Here is a 17600-nt window from a genome sequence, read left to right on the forward strand (position 1 = left end):
GAGCACCGTTGTGAACCAAGCAGAGCTGCAGAGTCTCATGCAGGCAACATTACCAGAATTCGCTCCTCGTTCGACCACTGAGGTCAGCATTTCCCGCCGTAGTTCACACGACCTTCCAGTCAAATGTAATCTTGGCAATTAGCTGAAACCGAGCGTGTCCATGGCTACCTGAGTATCTTCTGCCTCCTCAGAGGCTACTGCCAGCGAAGCAAAGACAGCGAGCAATTCAAGGATTTTCGACACTTCTTGAAGAGACCAACATTGATCGTTCTGTGGCACCTTCAACTTTTAGAACACTTGATAAAGAATGGCCACCGATTCGCGAGACACTGGCAAATGGTCCTACTCACCGGGCTGCAAGCTTCTTCCTCTGACCGCCTTGTGGTGTACCTCGTAAAGCTTGCCGATCTACCAGCATCAAATCCTTTGGATCGGAGCGCACAGCCGAAACGCTTTTAGCACAGTTCTGTTTTTGTATTTTTTGAGCTGGGTGCAAACGTTTGGATGCATAAGCCACCTGTTGACTTCATCCATCAGCGTTAAGGGTGGTTGCTTATGCAAGGCAATCAGGCTGAGGCCCGTATAAGAAAAGTGTTCCTCACGGTAGGAAAGGGATGCTGCAGAGCAACCAATAGGCGAATTTTTTGCTGTACAGTAATGACAGGAAGACAGCTTCATCAAGAATTGAATTTTTGTGAGCATGGACTCCCGGATACAGGAGAAGAGTGTGTTTGGTGGGCTTAGTCTGCCCGCATCCCGCAGGGTGCTTCCGGTAATGATATTCTGGTCACCGTGAAAGCGGATCATAAAGGGAATCCAGAGTGACCGAGGATCTCAGATCCCAATCAGTGACGATACTCCCAAAGAATCCGTACCACTTCCGGAGGGAAGCTCAGAATAACAGAGCGATGTCTTGGGCCGTGATCGACCCGTAGCAAGGGTTAAAATGAGCGTGTTTGCTAGGCATAGTAACAAGAATGAAATTGGTATGCAGATACTTGATGTCCTGCAGTTCACCGGAGCCATTCGTGCTCTGACCAATTAAATGCTGTCAGGAGCTGGACAGCCCTGCACAAGGCGGGGCGGGGTTTAGGGGAATCGCGCGGCTCCAGCTGCTGAGAATCTGTGCATGAGAGTGCGTACTCCTTTGCCATGCGACGAATCCCAGGCCACCAGAAAGATGGCAAAAGCATTTTCACTGTATCTTGAATCACAGCTTGGGCTTAAAGACCATTTTTCTGTGGTGCTGCGCGAAGTGACACCGAAGACTCAGCCAAGCACGATGTACAAGTGACAAGGAGCTCTCTTTGTTTTGCATCACTGCAGGCCATTCACATAGGTGTGATGATTCACCCTTTCGCCATTTCGGAGTCCGGAAATAGCAGCGGGGTAGCGGTATCGAAAACGTAATCTTCACGCAATTTCGATAAAAAACATGAGTCGTCTCACCTTACCCGTTGGCAGAGAATACAAACTACGGCTACGTCGCTAGCATCGATCAATAACAGCAAATTCCTGGCATACTCGGGCAGTGGACTTACCGGAGGAGTTGCAAGGCAGCCTGCGTCACTGTGCAAGATGAGTGTCCTCTCTCCAGGCCATATACTGCGTTTTCTGAAGTAGATCACAGGGAGGAGCAGCACTCCAAGGATCTCCTGCACTGAATGTCGGTACCAAGGTGTAATCCCACACAGCGTCCCACCGTTTCTGTGGGGGTGGAAAGATAAAGGTCCTGGCACGGATGCTTTAAATTTTGTTTGATTTAGCTCAATTCATGCAGCAGACACATGAATTCCCCAAACGCAATTTTGTCACGCAAAAAAAATTTTCACGCCTTCACAGGACACTGACACTGTTGTCCTGCAACAGCTCAATTGCACACCGTAGTTACTGAAGGTGCTGTTGAACAACCAGGCTGAACAGGAAGACATGTCTCCCTCAGAAATCCATCCACCTCTTCTTGAATGCTCATAAAAGTCCAGAATGAATTATAGTTACACTTCAGCTCAGGCACTAGCAAGTCCAAACGGCCTACAGGTACACTCGAATTTGTTAGTGCTGTTGTGAAATGCTGTCATGTCCTTAACTAGTAAGGAAGATTTGTAAGGAAGCTTTTTTGTAGTCAGATGTGGAGTAGACTGCTAATCTGTGTAGTGTGTCAAGTAGTTCCACTAATAATAATGATAATAATGAGGCATCGGTAGTTTCTGCTTCACAACAGTCTTGGTTAGGGTCTTACACTTAGTGCGCATGCGGCACTTACCTTTCCGTAGGGCACCAACACCAGGTTATACCGCAACGCGCTGGCCACCACCTGCGTTCTACGTCTCTCAGACAGATCTTTCACCTACCGTCAATGCTCTGCTGTGGGGACTTCCGATGCTGCGGAACGTAGTTTGTGGCCGACCCGTGCATCAGCTCTACGTGGTGCACTAGACATCCGCTGGCCAGCCTGCTGGCAGCTCGTCACTTCTTATGACACTCGCGGACTCCTTGAAATTCACCATTCCGATTGTTCCGTAGCTACACGCTTAATATAATCTCCTGGTAAGAATTTAGTGGCAGATATACACTTAGCGAGGGTGCTTGTTCAGATTTATCTTCGTGTCCTGCACTGCTGAGCCATCTGCATCAAGACTCTCTCTACTTTTGTTGAGGGAGGTATGTCACCCCTACTGATCACTAACAAAATGTGTGTTGCTGAAGAGCCCTGGAGCTGCTTCTTGGTTGTATTTCCTGAGAAATAGCCTCCGCAGCGCACAGTCATGGCCGCATGCTTGCTATATATTAGGTCACCCTGAGCATGCCTAAGATTATGCCATTTAGCACGAGGCCAGCAGCGGATACATGGATTACGTTAATAAGGTCTACGTGAAAATCGAAGCTGAGCTTAGGTTCCACAGCCTTGCGAATCCGTGCGTCCCGCCGCCGTACAGAGATGGCTGGCTAGTACACCGTACAACGTGAAACGTGTAGCACGCCCTTCGGTCTCGAAAGACACTGCAGAATCAGGATGATGGGTCAATTTACTGGCAATCTATTCGACGCAGAGACATCATAGACTGGTCTTAGCAATGTCGATTACTACGCGTACAAGCTTGGCCAGCAAAATACTGGTGTGCATGCCGCTGCAACGATATCGCACATAATGCACAGCTCTGTGGTCTATAATTTTCCTTGAAAACAATCTATTCGTTTCTGCAATAAATAGCTTCAACTGACCAAGGCTTTCTGTGCCTACGTAATGAAGGCGAATTTGCACAGCAACTTTTCACGCCAGGGTGATTAGCCCCTATATTTCCAGTGGCATTTTGCACTCGTTCAAATGCATACAGTTTTACTCAGATAATTGTACAGCTGTTGTCGGCACGATCATTTTTCGAAGCTCCAATAGCAAAGAGACCGCAGGCTGTAAAGACAATGGTAAGATATGCTTCACCAAGTGTTTCTACAGAGAGTTACCCCTCAGAATAGATAGTCACGAAACTAACTTATGCTCCTGATATACAGATACATCTGTTCGATTGGAGTCCAGATCACGCAGCAGCGTGCGGATACCCATAGTACCTCCCTGCGCCTTTGCTGCACTTACTGGGACAGCTATGGGAAGACTAGCTGTCGATTCCTTTGGTAAGCTATAATTGCCGCACAACGGTGTGCCGAGCCACTTCCTATGTGACATTGTTCCCGCACACAGTAATCACAGTCATATTGTGTTTTTTATTACATCCGAGCTGGCTTACACTTGGGTACTACTCTCCAGAAGATGTAATAGAACAATCTCATGGAGCCACCACGGTTACGACGGAATATAACTAATGAGTACTGCCAGTTCGACCTCTCTCAGCATTCCTGACTTTCCACAATCTTCGAGCGGACGGCCTAATGCCCAGATGCAGTGTGCACAATCCTTTCATCCCCAAAGGGAATTCAGCCGTAAACATGCAGCTAGAAGCACAGCCCTATGTATGCTGGCCGGATCAACTGACTTAGGTGCAGGGCTGAACAAAAGTTTTGCTATTGTCGCCAAACCCATAGCAATGCCATCATAGTAACGGTACAATCGGTGTTGCAAGCTTACTTCGCAGCGAAAACGTATTGCTCAGTAAAGGTGGAAAGGAGGGCAAACACCGATGAGCCACACTATTCAGGGTTCTGGAATAACTACGAAGAAAAAGTACTTCTTTCATCGCTGCTGCTCTCCCAAGTAAACATAAAAACTAAATCAAACAACGCGCGTGTTTTTGAACAGTCATGCAAGCCTTGCAGCGCTGCATACGTCCTCAATCGATATGCAGTAAGCCTCAAAAACAAGGTGGATTACTGCGTCACTTGCTGGAGAATCGGGATGGAGCTCTTAACTTCCCTGGAACTATGAGAGCCCCATAGAGTCGTTTCTAAGTTCATGCAAGGAGTCTAAACGTCGCCATATACCCTGGGGCATTCGCTGAAGCATCAACAAATGTTTGTTGTTTCTACCGGCATTTTCTGTAAAATGGGTCCACAGTACTTAGGCCTCTGAATGCAAGGCTGCCTTGCTGCTAGAAATTTGTGCCTCTCCTTGGTCATTTATCCTTTCACGTATGACTGAGTGCGGAGAAGCCCATTAGGTGCTGCGCATCAGTATGCAAATAATGCGGGCATCCATGCATAGATCAATACCCACAGATTACGAATTTTCTCTCAGTACCCTAGAGCCTTAAAAAAGCCCAACAAAATGTCGAATAGCTAATGGTGAAAGATAGCCACGAAACAGCATTAGAACATATGAGCTAAGGGTCGCCATTAAAATCGATTGCGGTACGCGCTACACCGGACGAGGTCAAAGAAGAGGAAACTACGGCACCCCACATATGCAACACGTTCTGAGACAGCACGAAAATTCCCTCAAAAATGCAGCTCTTTAAAGTATGTGCTTTTAGAAAATGTAAATAACCCTGTGATCCCTGGAGAATTTACTATCGCTTCACGCCCCTGCACGGGGGTCAAACCGGAGGAGAGAGAAAACGATGCAGACACCCGAGGTGCCCGCTGTGAACCAAATAACTCACCCGGAGTGTATCATTCTGAAAGGTCGAAACTCTATAATTTTTGTGGAGAAATAGGAAAAGTCAAATTGTGGACACTTGCCAGCCCGCATCAGCCCGTATTTGCCGACGCACTGGTGCACCTAGTTCGCAGAGACAGCTCTCACCACGTGCTGACTATGGAAAAGAAGCCGCGTTCACAGTATGCAATTGCGTAATCCGTTTTTATTCATTTTTGGAGACGTTTTCGATTTTGAGTGAAAATGAAGCAGGGTTCAAAGCTAGTGCCGTGCCCCCACAGGGCTACGATGATTTCCCTGTGCTTGGTTCCGTTTGTTTTTGCCGCGTTGGTGAGTGCGGCTGTTGAAGAACACAATGAGATTTTTGCGAATAAAGATGTGGGTGTCAGCTCTGTCGAGGCTGATGGTGCAGATCTGATAAGTAATCAAGCAGTTGCAAGCACCCAAATACAATCTAGTCAGAAGGATAAAGATGGCTTCGGGGGGAAGAAAAAACTCTCCCTGGCGTTGGCAGCAGCTCTTGGAGTTTGTCTGGCTACCTTGCTGCTCTTGCGAAGGTCTCAAGGCATAGGATTCGGCGTCTTCGGCAAGTCTGTACATGAAGATGACCTTTCTGAAGAAGTGGGTACCAGTGGTCGATATGGTGTGCTGGTATGATGGTAGCAGTCTCGCAGAGAGCAGACAGGCAGCATAATTGATGAACGCGAAAGTCTTTTGGAATTCAACTAAGGCACGGCTTTGCGTTAGGTACAATTAGGTATCGACTGCAATCCATTCATACGTGAGCGGCTTGACACCACGGAAATAGCGAATCTCGCCATGTGCTGGGGGTGAGCTTGTGATCCAAGTGTGACAGAGTCAAAGGATAAGCAACTGTGTAATTGTTTCACCGTCTGCAACACGACGTTGCAAAGCACAATGGATCCGCAAAAGAGGCAAGTCCTGTGCATGCTAACCATCCATAGAATTGGCAAGCATTGTTCAAACTGTACTGCGTCCACGGTGCTCATTCATCTGACTCTCTGCCTTTTTAGGGGCACCTGGAAGGCCAGCTTATTGCCTCTAATTGGGGGCCTTGTACAGGGGTACACTAGATAATGACAAGCATTGTTAACTGTGTCGCGATCACCCTGAATTTGCATTAACGGCAGGTCTGCAATGCGTGTGGGTCCAATTGTTTTACAATGTTGGGGAATGGACTTAGAGGTGCCAAAGTGGTTTTCTGACGACATCTAGCTCGTGGATGCGGCACTGGCAGTACTGGTGTGCGTGCAGATTCGGACAGCTTGTGGTGAAGGACAAGCCCTAAACGTTTTGCTGCAATTCCTCCAACAATGCTGTAATGCACCGAATTGGCTAGCAGAGAACTGTCATGCTATCAAAAAATACAAAAAAATGATAGGAGCAAGCAACACGCGGAACTGAGTAGTTCGGCGGAATCTGCGCTTTGCCGCAACTGATCACAGGCCCGACGTTCATACACATTATCTGGCCTACGATGTCATGCGCTGTCTTGGAAAGCAAAAATGTCTGGGCGCCTTGCTTGGCAGACTCCTTGGCTGTTGATGTTCTTGGTACGGTGTTTGTTGAGTAAACGTGAGTGAGTACTTGAAAGTTCGTTGGGCATTGTGTCGCATGGGGGCGACAGACGGTCCATTGCACTATGGCACGCATTCGGCCTGGAAACACTTGGTTAACCGGCATGGATGTATAAGTATTGAGAAGCTACGTGTGCCGTTGGTCGTCCAGCTGCTTGTTGGATTTGTTGTCACACCCGGTTGAGTTCTTAGATGAAGACATGCGGTAGTCGCTGATGCGGTTTCCTTCCGCGCAACGCGGTGTAGTATGTGTTTGCTGCAGCTAAGATTCAGTGTGGTTGATTGGAGGACGCTGGAATATATCCAGCGGTGGCCGTTAAGCGTTCAGAGCGCACACATACCACAACAGACGTGCATGTAAATCACCATCCATAGTGCCAGCCTTTGAAGGTGCAGAGGCAGTGGGGGTGACGGCTGCAGCTGGAAGCAGCGCTGGATAGATTGTACAGCCTTTTGTGCATGGAAACCGTTGTTTGAACGGTCAGGGAATATCCCAGACCAAGCAGTATGTGTATTGCCTTGTGGACATGTGCTCGAGTCCACATCTGTCGGCACTGGGCGTTCGCGGGCTGTTTGATTGGATCGTTCTTTATGCATGTGCATATCATGAGTACACGGCAGTGATGCTGTGGTGCGGGGATTAGCTTGGGCATTGGCCGGTGCTTGATTCAGTATGTGGTCCTCAGGCATTGAGTCAGTAGTTCAATATGTAGTATTGCGTATTGCCTACTAGGGCTGGACGCGAGGCATGTTTGAGAGCGCGTTAGTGTAGGGGACCCAACGACAAAGCTACATATTGGAAGAAAGGTGATGAGGTGTGCAGTGGTAGTGGCAATATAGGGTGAAGGGCTGGGATCTCTGCTAGTAGGTCGGAGCTCGTGCACTTGCAACAAAAGCGAGTGAGCGTTTAGAGGGCATGCTGCTAAGCTGCTTTTGCCTTTTTGAGTTGCCGGAGATAGTGCTGTGCTTCGAAGGTGGAGCGCCATTGGGGTTGGCGGGTGCACTTCGGCAGAGAGCTGGCTACGTTGTATTGGGTAATTTTATGAAACCAGTTGTGTGCGTGGGGGTTTTAGGGTTTGGCGTCTTGGTTTTCAGTACTGCATGTGGCGTGTCATCTGGGTATGTGATGGAGCATACAGCTGTGGGGAGTCTATGTTCACAGTATACGAGACAGCCTGCTTGTTGGTGCTTGAGTATTGTCTAAAGAGATTACGGTCGTGCCTTTTTATGGGAAAGTGCTTGTGCTGTGGGTCAGATGAAGCGCTCATTTTAGTAGTACAGCGCGTAAGAGTGTTTGGTGCTTGCTATGATTGGATGCAGGGAACGTTTGTATAGTGTTTTGTGTAGAGGAGTGCATGGAGAAGTGGCGTCTTCGAAGAATGTGGATGATGTGTGGAATGGTGGTGCAACCGTAGCATGAAGGTTTGATATTGGTGTTAAATGTGTGGGCCCGTGTGCATCCAGATGATGTCAGTGAGAGTTTGTGGAGCATGTTGTTTTGTGCGCTTGTGTTTCGAAGTTTTCAGAATCGGTGCTTTTCAGCGAAGGTGGAGCGGCATTGGGGTTGGCGAATGCAGTTGGAGGCGGGGGTGGCTAGCTCGTATTGGTTTGTTCTGTGAACATGTTTGCACGCTTGTTGGGTGTTGGCATGTGGTATGTTGTTTGTTATGCAGAAAGTGTCCTTTCCTTTTGGCGAATGTTTGCGCGCGCTGCCGCCGATGCGAGTAGTGTCTCCATCATATGTGCGCATGTCTCTTGATGTTTGGTCGCGGTTTGGGTAGATTGTGGTCAAGCGTGGCTGTGGGTGATGTTTGAGCATTGGCAGGCAAGGGATGCTCATTTAGTATTAGAGTGCGTGTGCGTGCTTGCCTCGTGCGAAGATTGGATACAGGGCATGCCTGCGTGGGCGCTTGCGTACGCCAGTGAATGGCGAATTTGCATGTTGGTAGAAGGGGAATGAGGTGTGGAATGCTAGTGTAAATTTCATAGAGAAAGCAGGGGTATAATGCCTGTGTCCTGAATGGAGGAGCAGGTGTTTGGAATCGTTGTTCGCCCAGGAGCGCTAGATAATAAGGCGGCACCGTACGTGGGGTAACGTTTGTGGGAAACGTTAGTGTTTATCAGTTTTTACGTTCTTGTCTGTGACATTACGCAGAGGCATCATCACTGAGCATGCGAGGATTGCAGGCACTTAGTTGTCGGTGGATTGGGTAAGCCAGTAACTATGAAAAGGATGGCTTGATGTGCTGCCTAGTTGAATGTTCGGCTCTAGTTGTAGAGTGCGAAAGTGTTTAGGCTGCAGTGGATTTAAGACTATTAAGAGTGCGGTGCATCTGCAGCAGCAGTCAGAGGGTCTGGCAGGCTCATTCAAGCTGCCATTGGTGCTTTGGCGTAGGCAGAGACGACGGCCATCAGGGGTTGGTTTGAAAGGGGCTGTGTTAAGTGAATCATAGTGTGTATCTGCGAATGCGTTGAATAAAATTCATAGCATGCGTTGCTTCTAGAGTAGTTGTTCTTGTTCCGTCGCAATATAGATGTTTAAGAATGGCGATTTGATGGACAATTGTCATCCTTAGTTTTCTTGCACTCCGTGCACGCAGGTCCGCAGCTCAGCTGCCATACACTGATTAGGGAGGGCTTTGCTGCAGAATACCCACAGAATGAGCGCGTTTAAAGCGCCTGCAAGAAGTGAAGGCCTTTGGCTAGTATGTCGCGCATACCGATTCCTAGTGGTTGCCAGGAGGTAGGTCGCGAGCTCACGCGATACTCGCCTTCACGGAAAGCATTAGGGTGTTCTTGTCGAATACATTTGTAAATTTCTGGCTCTTACTGAGTGCCCGGTTTTCCAAGCGTCTTCCAGTGCTCTTGGGAGAGCTGTTAGTTCACCGCAAAAGCAGGTACCATAGGAAATTGTTCTGAGGGAGGGAAGGCGCGCAGAGGCATGCGGACCTGCTCCTGCAGGGGAGTTAGGAACCGTGTGGAGTGGTTCGGCCTAGCTGTCTTTCGAATCCAGAGAGTAAGGGACGGCCTGGGCAAAGGCTCCGGTTGCCGTCATTTGTGTATGGAACGAGCGTATGGATCATGAGGCAATGTTCATTATTTGAAATTAAGTCGGGGGCTCTAGAAGCGCGGGAGTGGCGGAGCTATGGTGGCAGATGCTGAACGCATGGCAGCTCCTCTAACAAAGTTAATCAAAAGGTTTAACATATCCATTTGCTAATCACTTGCACGGAAAGCCATACCATGGACTAGTAATGCATTTTGGTCTGTCGCCTGAAAGTTGGTACGGGATCGGGGTATGCACTGACCGAATGACGTCCACTACGCATTAAATAGGTTGATGGTATTCTCAGGTGGCGCTTTTGCCGACAGTAGGCACTTCATCCCGCCCGCTGGATTCCTGAAGCATAACCTTATTTCGACGTGTAGTTGGCGTATTGAGTATTTGAACTTTCTGCCGAGGATTTTTCCAGAGTGCCTACACCTGTACCAGGTGTAAAACTGGCTGGCACTCTGGCAGGCGCTGCAGGTTGCTGCCAACATGGGGACAAGGCAATGCGTGAAGCATGAATGGGTGGTTAGCTTTTTAAAAATTGGCAGCGCGCAGCTTCCATTTCTCAGCAGCTACAAGCTGCTTTTGGGTTAGTTTGTGGCATGGAATCGTGGTTGTGTGCTGGTTAGAAGATAACAGTTTGCTGTGCAACTATAACGAATAATTGGGCAATTGCCTTTCTTTATCGCTCGCACTTCTTAGATACAATTTAAAGTTTACCCTCCTGACACCTGTGAAAGTGAGATTGCATTTAGAGCATGTAAAGGTAGTCTTGAAGTGCTCGCAAGAAACAAGGACCTTTTGGCTCGTCTGTTGTTCTCGGGGTGTCTGGTGGTATTTAGTTGAAAATGCCTTTTCTAAGGAGCTAAGACCGTACCCCGTCTGTTGAGGACGTTAGCGATTGGATGTGGAGTATGGTTTTGATTATCTGCTGCTGCTTGACATATACGTTTGCACTGAATATTTTTTATGGGCAAGCTGAACCTGCATGAGACACGCAGACACCACGGGCATCTGTACACAGGCAACAAATGTGCACAGACTCATGAAGGCGCGCTACTACAGGGTGGTTAGCAACGGCATGGTTTACTTCGGACTAGAAGGCAAGTCGGGTCCACAGAGCGAGGGACGTTATCTGGAATGGCGTCGGTAGTGGCAAGTGGGGCGTGGGTCAAATGTGTGCAAATCTAACCATTTGTCATGATCAGAGAATTCGTTGCCATCGCCACACACCTGGAGGTGCTCTGGGCATCCCGCCAAATGCTGACTTTATGGCAGCGCCTACATAAAGTGAATCGTAAGGTAGTAGCATTGTAGAATGCAAACGCAACCCACATGTACAAAGATAGCCATGTACTTTAGCCCTGTGGGCAGCAGAACATCAGCACTGTGGAGTGGCTGTAGTTCTTTCATATTTCGCCGTTGTATTTAGTACGACCTATGCGATTATGTCGCGGCGTTGCAATGGGCGGCTGCGTTGGCGTGGTCCAGCAAGTAGGCTATGCGAGGAATATGCGGTTTGGGTGTGGATAAGCAGCAGCAGCCAGTGTGTACCTGGTGTTTTGTGGCACCACTGGTGCCTTGGATTTGTGTTTACAAGTTTCGGTTTCGACGAGCAGCCGTCAGTGCATTCTGCTTGATTCCAGTAGAACGTTGCGTTCCTTGGTACGTCTTGCCTGTGCAGTAGAAGCACAAAACGAGAGGTCTTTTCCAGTTTGTAGATCCTCTGGAAGCCAGTGTATGTGTGGTTCATGTGCAGAAATCTGCATCTTGTCGTTGTGCTGAATAGCATGTGCTTACATCCATAACATCTATACCAGTCTTTAAATCGGAAATGTGAGTATGGGGCCAAGCGGACTAGCGGTTTGTTAGAGGCAAAGTTATGCTTGGGGTTCAGAGTTTGGGAGATGATGAGGTATGTTCGGCGTATGATGCTTGTGTTTGCATCTGGCTAGCAAAAAGGAGTGCAACAAGCTGAAAAGCAGGCTTCCGTGTTTGGCGCCACATGTACCTTTGGGTGTACTGTGGCATCTGGCCATATGGCTGTGAGGGTAGGGATTGGTGTAGTGCTAGCTGGTGCACTTTGCGTGACAAGGAGCCACTATGATATCAAAAGCAAAAGCCTTTTCACCTAGTCTCCGTACTGCCTGTCCCTGCTACGAACACGCTTGCCCTGACGCTAGAACCTAGCTTCTGTGCCGCATTGTAATCGGTAGCAATGTCGCATGGCGCAGCCGTACTGAGAGAACTATGCTGGGCACAGCACGTGGGGTGTGTGTTTCAGCGTCGTGCTTAAGAATGACCATTGTGGCAGCAGCCGCTCAGGGTGACATTGTGAGGACTGAGCAGAATTTGTGCTGTGGCTGGATGTTGTATTGCCAAGTTGTCGCATCGCTGCACAAAGCTTATTATAGGCGCGCAAAGTCATAGACGGGGATGACATTGGGGAAGCTTTTGCTTGTGTGAAGCATACGATGGCCTGGTGCGTTTGTGACAGAAGGCTATACGCAAGGCTAGGGGCAGCAGGCCTGCGGGATGCAGCAATACCTGTTACTTGACGTGATTTGTGTCTGTAGCATGCTCGCACAAAATGCACATGTTGTTGTCCGAGTAGTGTGCATCGTACCACTAACAGTGTCTATATAGTTTAGGGCAGCGCAGATGCTCTGAGCAACAGTTGTGGCCTATGGCAATTGTACGGGAATTGTCATGTGGAAGACCCGCGTCAGATGTGGCTGTCTAGCACAGTGTGTGCAGGTAGGCTCTAATGCTTGTCCTCCTCGCCCATCCTGCCATTCTCATTTTTGTAAGTTCGGTCAGAGTGGTCATTCGGAATTAATTCCATCGGGGGCAATTTACGATGTTTGGTGCTGAAGGTACGTCGAATGTGTCGCCGAGGAAGCTGGAGAATGCTGTTCCACCCTGAGACTAGAGGAAATGGCTACTAAGAGGTTTGTACTGGCTGTGTATCAGATCGTACGTTGACTCATTGGACCGTTATTTGAGTGGACAATATCCAAGGCACAAGCCGGGCCGAAGTGCTAGCTGTTGTCAGGCGGGCTAAAATGCTTAGCGCACATTAGCCTTCTGCCGCCTGGCTGAATGTAGCGATTCGCTTACTGGGGGACTGCATAGTACATGATACGAGGCCACAGGTTCAAGCCATTGAGCATACATGTCGCTACGCCTTCCAGGGCAAATGTGATATGCTGCGCTTGCCAATACTCGCAAGTAGTGTGCTTATGAGGTCGATCTAGATGACGTGTGCAACAGCTCCTTTGTTTACTGGCTTGAGTACCTTCTGAGTTGCGTTGGGATCACCTTCGGTCATTCCTAGTTGCATAACGAAGTGGTAGGGAGCTCACCTCATGGGAAATAGCGAACTGATGTGTGGTGCGTCCTACGAATGTAGTGGTTCTCGCTTGTTCTTGCCGCCGGCTTATCTAGTGCCACTTGGGCTCTATGCATTCTACAAGAAAGCGTTTGGCGGCTTTGCAATTTAGGTCGATGCCTTGGAGAATCGCCAATTGCAACAGCCTTATACGGTGCGCTTTGGCACTCTTTGCTTTTCTTTAGGACCGCGTTGTGAGTGCTTGCTGGGCAATTGGGCAACGGTACACTAGTGGGCGGGCTGGTGTGGTTGCCCGGTAGCAGGCTGAAAAGTATTGGTGGCATACCAAGCTGTGGGGCAACGAACAATTATCATATGTGTTTGACTGAAATTTGCATTGAGCCATAAATGCATTTGGCAAGGGAGGTAGGTGTGCGAGTTGCGGATCATGCCATTCCGCATATCAGGAAGTGGGTTGGGCCTCAGTTAGTCGCCTATGTTCTTCGCTTTATCTGTTTGCGCGGAGCGTCTAAATGGAAAGAGTTTGAGCCTAAGCGCAGCTTTAGCATTTGATGTGCAGGATCAGATGAACTTCGCATGCCGTGTATATAAGCTGAAGGCATTCCAAGTGTTTTCGGAATACCCCGCAACGTTTCGTGCTAGTATAGAAGTCGGGCAAGCGTTTGACTAATGAACATGCTACAGCACAAACAGGATGTTTTCCAAAGTGACCAGCAAAAAGTGGCGAGCGAGGGTGTAAACAACTGTTCTTTTGCCTTGACAGGATCTGCACCTCAGCAGCATGGGACTGTTGGTGGAACATGTGCGAAGTTCCCTGTGTGCTTCCACGTCTACTGGCAGGCAGCATGGTACATCCGTGTCTCAGTTCAATCAGATGCGACTGCTTTTCGTATTGTGAGCGGCCTACGGGATTTTTATTGCAGAGAACCTTCTAATACACTGCGGTGGGCAGCTGAATGTGGTTCTTGTCCTGTCCTGCCCACATTCTGCATTCGTGTGTGTTTGTGTGAATGAGACATGCGAATACATTATTCGCAAATTGCTAGTCTGTGCTGCGTGAGCAAAAGCTAGGATTCGAGTTGAATATGCTTCAGCAGAAATTGGTATGCATAATACTGGTCAGTCTGAATACGGTCGGTGTGCTCGCTGAAAGCAAAGCAGCCAACTGCCTTTCCGTGGAGCTATGCTATTATTGGCTTCGCCGGATAGAAGCAGTGCAGCATAGCTGTCCTAGAGGGCCGTCAGCTCAGGCTGCAAGCTGGTTGGCGGGTGTATGCAGGAGGCAATACACTGTAACCCTGCACACCTGCTGTGCTTTCAAGAGATGCCTACTGAATCTATACGGCAGCCTCCGCTTTCGAGTGTCGGCATTGGCGGGCCCTAGGTGGGCAGCTTATTGAAGGCTCTAGAGTGAGGGAGCCAAAGTGGAGCAGGTATTAGATGTTTGTTTTGGGCATGTGGAAACGAATGTGGTTGACCTATTCGCCAAGGTGCGCTAGGTACGAAGCAGGTGCACTATTCAGGGGAACGGTTAGTGGATAGAGTTAGGTTTGCGGAATTTTTGCCGCTGTGCCTGTTACTGTTGACAGCAGCATGGGTTGCGAGCAAAGAGATGCTACGGATGAGTGTGTGTGTGTTAAATGGTGTGGGCTGGTCACGATGAAAAGAATGTTTGCTTGCAGTTATTTTGTGCGGTCTCGTAGAATGTTTGGTTCTAGCTGGGGGGCGGGCAAAGTGCAAAGGCTGTAGAGGCGTTGTCTGGAAGTACGCAAAGTGTTTTGCAGCGGGACTGGTTGTCGGAGGCTTTTTAATGTGTGTGCATGGTGGCAGCGGTATTTCGGCGTAGTTGTGTTTGAACACAAGGTGTATCGGACGGAGCTCAGATGCGTCGCTTGCACGAGGCTGTGTAGGATGAGCACTAAGGTTTATTTGCTAATAGCTTTATCAAAAATGCATTCCATGCACTGGTTGTGCATTGAGTGGTGTCGTGTGAAAATTAGCACAAGATTGGGGTGTGAATGATCCAAACACTTCAACGACACATTGAATAGGTTGGACGTCGCCTCAGGTGGCACTACTACGGGCTGCAGGCTGAGGAAGCCAGCATGCTGGCTTCCTTAGGCACAAAGATTATTTTGACGTGTTGAAGGGGTATGCAGTGTTTGCATTTTGTGTCGAGAACAATTGTACAGTGCCTAGACCTGTGCCAGGTGTAAGTGTTGCTGGCACCTTCGCAGGTGCATTAGGTTGTTGCCGATATGGGAACAAGGCCATGCGTTGCACATGGATGATTGGGGAGTGTTTTGAACGCCTAAAGCGCGCAGCTTCCCTATCTCAACATGCACCTGACGGTTTGAGGTTTGTCGGTGACATGGAATCGTGGTCGTGGGTGGTCTAGGAGGTAATAGTTTGGTGTGCAGGCATTCCGATACGCTAACCAATTGCCTTCATTGGATCAGTCGCATCCCGTGCATGCAATACCGCAGTCTGGATGCTTTATACATGTGAAAGTGAACTCCATGCAGGACAGCCAAAGGCAGTCCCGACGTACCTGCTAGGAATGAGGACCTTTGGCTCGTCTATTGCTCGTGTGGCTCTGTGGTGACATTTCGTTGGCAATGCGCTTGATCATGACTTAGAAACGTTACCTCTATCTCTGTGGGACACGTTATCGCTTGTCTGCAGAGCACTATTGTGGTTATTCGCTGCTGTTTGAGTGATTCTTCTGGACGGGGTGTTGATTTTTCATGGGCAAGGTGTAACGGCACGAGAAAGGCAGGCCTTATGAGCTTTTGCTTAAGAGAAACAAACATACTCAAACTAAGGGAGAGGAGTCAAAGAATGGTGGACAGCAGCTGGAGAGGACCGTGACGATACCAGCAAGTGCTGATCTCAAGGTAACATCTAAACAAAGTAAATTGTAGGAACCTGGCAATGTGGAATGCACGCGCAGCGGAAGGGTACGAACATCGCCATGCACGTTTGCGGCACCCTTCGCCAGGAGAGCCTGATAGCGTGGAGTGGTTGCAGCTGTTTCATGATCCGCTGTTGCATATAATGCGGCCTATGTGCAGATACTGCGGGCCTGCTCATTCCACTGTGCGTTGGCGATGTCCAGGAAGTGGGTTGTGCAAGCCAAGTGCGGTTTGGGTGTGGGCGCACAAAAGGCACCAATGCGGCCTAGGTATTGTTTGGTGCCACTGATGCCAAGGAATCGTGTTTCCGAGTGCTGTTTCAAAAACGCAGCCGTGCGTATATTGATGTAATCCCGGTAGCACTTTGCTGAGTTGGCAGGTCCTCTAGAATTCAGTGGCAGTACGGTTGCTGTGCCCAAATCTGCGTTGGTGTCGTGTCGTATTGCATATGCTCAAACCAACAATATCGATACCAGTCGTTTTATTGAATATATGCGTAGAAGGCCAAGCTCACAGGTGTGCCGGTACATTAAATTCACATTCCCTGATTTGTGTCCAGAGATATAGTCAGCTGGATTTAGAGTTTGGCCTTCGGGTCCACATTTGCTTATAGGAAACGAGTGCTTGCAGCACGAGCACATAGGGTAGCACTTGGCGTCGCTTTGGTGCGGAATTGATCTGGAGGCTGGTGAACATTTGGACGCTACATGACTCAGGCATTGCACTCTTTGGATGGACAGGTGTGGGTTTAGAATGTCTCTTTTCCTGTAGCTAATGGATGTAGGCTCAGGCCAGCACCTAGTTTCTGTGCTGCAGTGGGATGGATAGCACTGTTGTTATGTGCAGTGGGATGTTGAGGAGTAGGCTGTCCACTGCAGTGAAAGCGTGTTTTACTTGGATGCTCATATATTATCTATTGCAGTGTGTGAAGGTGAAAGCGACAATTGAGGACCGAGGCGCATCCTTGTTTAGGAGCGCCTAAGCACCTTCGAGTGGCTCTAGTTCTTTAATGTTTCGCCGCTGCACGTAATGCGGCCTTTGCGCTAATGGTGCGCATTTGCTAATGACGGACTGCGTTGGCGATTTTCAGCAAGTGTGTTGTGCAAGGGGAGTGGGGTTTGGTTGTGGGGTCGGATAAGCAGCCAATGCGTCGTAGGTGTTGTTTGGTACCACTGGTTCCCTAGAAATGTGTTGCAGACTGTTACCGGAGACTCGCAGGGGTCCGTGCGTTAAGGAGACTTCGGCAGGACGATGTTGATTTGGCAGGTGGTCAGGAAGCCAGTGGCAGTAGGGTTTCTACTTGAATCTGCGTTGGTGTCGTCGTGTCGTATTGCATGTTCTCACAGCAACAATGTCAATGGCAGCAACAGAACCGCTTATGTGAGTATAGAGGTATGCCATCTGGAGTCTCCTTATGATGAGGACGCTTGTTCCATGGCATGTGTTTGGAGAAGTGGTTAGTTGTTTTCAACGTACGCAATGTTTATGGGAGGATGGCCATAAGACTAGAGTGGTTCTAGTACGAGCACATAGGCTAGCACTTGGCGTCGCTTTGATGCGGAATTCATCTGCAGGGTGGTGAACATTTGGACGCTACATGACTCAGGCAGTGCGCTCTTCGCATCCAAACGTGTGC

Source organism: Cyclospora cayetanensis, unplaced genomic scaffold, assembly GCF_002999335.1.
Source record: "Cyclospora cayetanensis isolate NF1_C8 unplaced genomic scaffold, CcayRef3 CcayRef3_contig_134, whole genome shotgun sequence".
Taxonomy (NCBI): Eukaryota; Apicomplexa; class Conoidasida; order Eucoccidiorida; family Eimeriidae; genus Cyclospora; species Cyclospora cayetanensis.